Genomic DNA, 4,071 nt, shown 5'->3' with positions numbered 1-4,071 from the left:
CATAAAGACCATAAGTAGTCTCATATCAAATTTCCTCAGGTTTGGCTGCCAAAGGACATTGCCACCAACTTCGGAAAACTCTTGAAATTCAAAGCTTTTTGGATTTGCAGAGAAAGGATTATGAATCTGCAAGATTTTAGCGCCATTGTTCAAATGTCCATTTTCTCCAGATTCTCTCAAGTTAGAACCTCAACAGTTTCCATTTTTTCTTCCTCTCTGAAAGTTTCTGATTTTCTGTATGCCATTTTCAAACTCTTTTTAACCCCACCTGCTCTCTATTTCTCTAACACATCAAAATGGAAAGAAAGTGGCTTTGGTACCCAATAGATACGAGTTCAAATCCAGCTTCTGCTGCTGAGAGTATGACTTTATTCTGACTGGTGGTATTACCAGTTTGAGGGAAGAATAAATCAAATCTCAATGCCACTGAGTCGATTCCAACTCATAGCAACCCTACATGGCAGAGTAGAGATGCCCCATAGAGTTTCCAAGGATAGAAATCTTTGTGGAAGCAGACTGCCACATCTTTCTTCCTCGGAGTGGCTGGTGGGTTCAAGCTGCCAATGTTTGGGTTAGTAGCCCAAGTACATGGGGGACACAGAGAAGAACTGAGTAACTATTACCTTCCCACGCACACACACATTCTTCGCTTTGCATCCTAAATTACTACCAACTTCCTGCTTAATCCAGCCCTCCTCAGCATGTGCTCATGTGTTTCTGAAGCCACATGTCCCCTTTCTTCTCAGCCTGTCTGGACTTCCTGGCAGATCTTGTCCAGAAATGTACTGATTATTCCTAGCTACCACTTCAGCACTCATGCAGTGTGGCCAGAGAAGGCACATCCTCTTCACAGCTACTGTTACAGTCAGCCACTTGGTTGTGCAGCTGATAGACACAGCTGCAAGATGAATTGCTTATGTAGACACGGGATTATCAATAAGGACCTTCCACAGGAATAGCTGGTAAGCAATTTGAGAGTTTGTGATTTGATGATATCCAAAAAATAAAGTCTGAATAAGGAGCCCTGGTGGTGCAATGCTTAAGCACTCAGATGCTAACCGGAAGGTTGGCAGTTTGAAGCCACTAGCTGCTAGTGATTACCAAACTCCTTGCCATTGGGTCAATGTCATCTCCTAGCAAACTGATAGAACAGAATGGTACTGTCCTACAGAGTTTTAAGGCTAAGAATTTTTTTTGTTTTTAATTGTGATTTCAGTGAATGTTTACAGGGCAAGTTGTCTTTCCATTCAACAATTCACACACTTTTTGTTTCGTGACATTAAATACAATCCTCACAATGTAACAACATTCTTCCCACTTCCTTCCTGTTTACCCTTTGCCTTCTCCTGCCTTCCGAGCTTTATCCCTGGGCAAACGCTGCCCTATTGATCTTGAATGGCTGATTGTTCTAGAGTTGTACCTCCCTGGTGTTTGGATTTTGTTTTTTTCAATTGTGCTTTCGGTGCAAATTTACAAAGCAATTTGTTTTACATTTAACAGTTCATGCTCATTTGATTTCATGGCCCCATTACCATCCCCAGCCATACAAAAACTCTCCTCCCCTCCCGTTCCTGTGACCACCCCCTCCCTGGGCCCTTCTTATCTGTGCATCCTGTCTGTCCAGCTTTCCCTCTGTGTGAATGCTGCCCCTTTGGTGTCTCATGGCTGATTGATCTAAGGGGTGCATCTCCTTAGAGCAGGTGGGTGCATCGCCCTGGGGTAGGTGTTCTGCATGTAAGTCTTTCTACTGTTGGGCTAAGAGACAATCAATGGAAGTGAGTCCATTTCTAGGCCCAAAGGATAACCCGGGGCCACAGTCTCGAAGGTTCCACCAGTCTCTATCCAATCAGTAATTCTGGTCATTTTTGTGTTTTTGAATTTGTTCCACATTTTCCCTCCCGCTCTATCCAGGATCTCCAGTTTTGATCACTTTCCGAATGATTGGCATTGGTAGCTGAGCATCATCTAGTTTTTCTCATCTCAAGGTCATGAAAGTTGAGGTCTTCATGGTCCATCTTATCCTTGGACTAATTGTTTCCAGATGCCTTTGATTTTCTTCACTCTTCTTTGCTTCAGATGAAAGGAGACTAATAGTTGCATCATTGATGGCCACTTGAAAGTTTTTAAGACTGCAGTCACTACTTACCAAAGTAGGTTGTGGAACAAGATTTTTATGTACTATGTTGTGCCAATTGAGTGTGATGTCCCTCAAAACTATGGTCCTAAGTCTGCATGTACCTCCTTGGTTTTACTGTTCATCTTACACGTCTCTCTATTATTTGGCTGAAAGTTGAGCCATGGGGGTGAGTTCAGTTCCAGGCTTCAAAGGTGTTTAAGGGCCATAGTCTTGGGAGTTCCACAAGTCTCTATCACACCGGTAAGTCTGGTCTACTTTTTTGTTGTTGTTGTTGTTATGTGCCGTCGAGTCGGCCCCGACTCATAGCGAGCCCTCCTTGGGTTTCCGAGGCAGTATCACTACGGAAGTAGGATTGCTCAACCTTCCTTCCGAGGAGTGGCTGGTGGGTTTGAACCGCCAGCCTTCTGGTTAGCAGTCAAGTGCCTTAGGCACTATGCTACCAGAGCTCCTGGTCTACTTTATGATTCTGAATTTTGTTCCACATTTTCCTCCCACTCTATCTGGGACCTCCTATTGTGACCCCTTGCAAAGTGGTTACCAGTGGTAGTTGGGTACCATCTAGTTCTTGTGGTCTCAGGGTCATCGAGGCTGGGGTTCATATGCTCCACTAGTCCTTTGGACTAACTATTTCCTTGTGTCTCTGATTTTCTTCACTCTTCTTTGCTTTGGGCGAAGAGAGACCAATAGTTGGATCTTAGATGGCATTCACAAGCTTTTAAGACACCAGGTACTACTCACCAAAGTAGGATGTAGAACAATGCTGTTCTGAGCTATGCTATGCCAACTGGTCTTAGTGTACCCAGAAAACTATGGTTCTGGAGGGCTGTAACTCTTTTATAGAAGCAGACTGCCACATCTCTCTCCCAGAGTGGCTAGTGGGTTTGAACCACCACCCTTCCAGTCAGTAGCCAACTGTTTAACTACTGCACCACCAGAGCTCCTTCCAGTAAAGATTACAACCTAGGAAATTCTATGGAACAGTTCTACTCTGTCACATGTGGTCGCTGTAACTCAAAATCACCTCAAAGTCACATAAAAGCACAGGCTGAATAGGATTTTCCACATTATTCTTATTGATGAGCCCTAACAAATCAGGTAGTCTTTCTTACTCTCAGAAGTAAGGCTTGAGAACTGTAATAAATAACGCTGGGGTGCCTACACCCCATTCGTCAGCACCTAGCACCAGATGACAATGAAAGCAGGCTCCCAAGGTCCCTGTACCTTTCTGGCATTATTGAAAAAGCAGAGCAGGTATTCTCCCCAGCTGTACCATGGCTGGCCTGAGGGGAGTGGGGACCCACAGCTCCAAGCTCTGCAGGTAAGATTTAAAAGTCTCCTCAAAACCAGAAGGCTGGCAGTTCAAACCCACCAGCCACTCCTTGGAAGGAAAACTGGGCAATCTACTTCCATAGAGACACCACCTCAGAAACCCAAGGAGGGGTCGCTATGAGTCAGAATTGACTCAGTGGCAGTGAGTTTGGTTTTGGTTTTTTTTCCCTCAAACCAAAGGAGCGTCGGATCGCATTTCTGAAAAGCTTCTATGAAAGAAACCCTATGTTCTGTCACTACATCATTCCACTTCTAATGATCGTATATTTTCCTAAGAGAAATCCCCTCTATTGGTTGAAACAAATAAGAAACATATGATCTGATCTCTGTACACCTTAAGAAAATAAGCTAAAAATGCCAAGAAATGGGCACTTTATACAAGGCACAGTATTTTACAGGTTTTGTGTACAAGTAAAAGAAAAACTAACTACTATCAAGACTGTCTTGGATGAAGCACAGCCAGAATGCTCCTTGGAAGTGAGAATGGCCAGACTTCGTCTCATGTACTTTGGTCATGTTGTCAGAAGGGACCATTGCCTGGAGAAGGATGTCATGCTTGGTAAGGTAGAGGGTCAGCAAAAAAGGGGAAGACCCTCAATGAGGTG

General features: G+C 44.0%; 1 protein-coding gene across 1 annotated transcript in view; it reads right to left on the bottom strand.

Moving 5' to 3' along the window:
• The window catches only part of LOC103198374 (phospholipid-transporting ATPase IB), an 826,205-nt gene that overhangs the window by 706,098 nt on the left and 116,036 nt on the right, over positions 1–4,071 (bottom strand). The window lies entirely within an intron of this gene.

Source organism: Orycteropus afer, unplaced genomic scaffold (genome assembly GCF_000298275.1).
Source record: "Orycteropus afer afer isolate SDZICR_OR568_19922 unplaced genomic scaffold, OryAfe1.0 scaffold00092, whole genome shotgun sequence".
Classification (NCBI taxonomy): Eukaryota; Metazoa; Chordata; class Mammalia; order Tubulidentata; family Orycteropodidae; genus Orycteropus; species Orycteropus afer.
The sequence above is the reverse complement of the archived record's forward strand: the minus strand, read 5'-3'. Positions and strand labels throughout refer to the sequence as shown.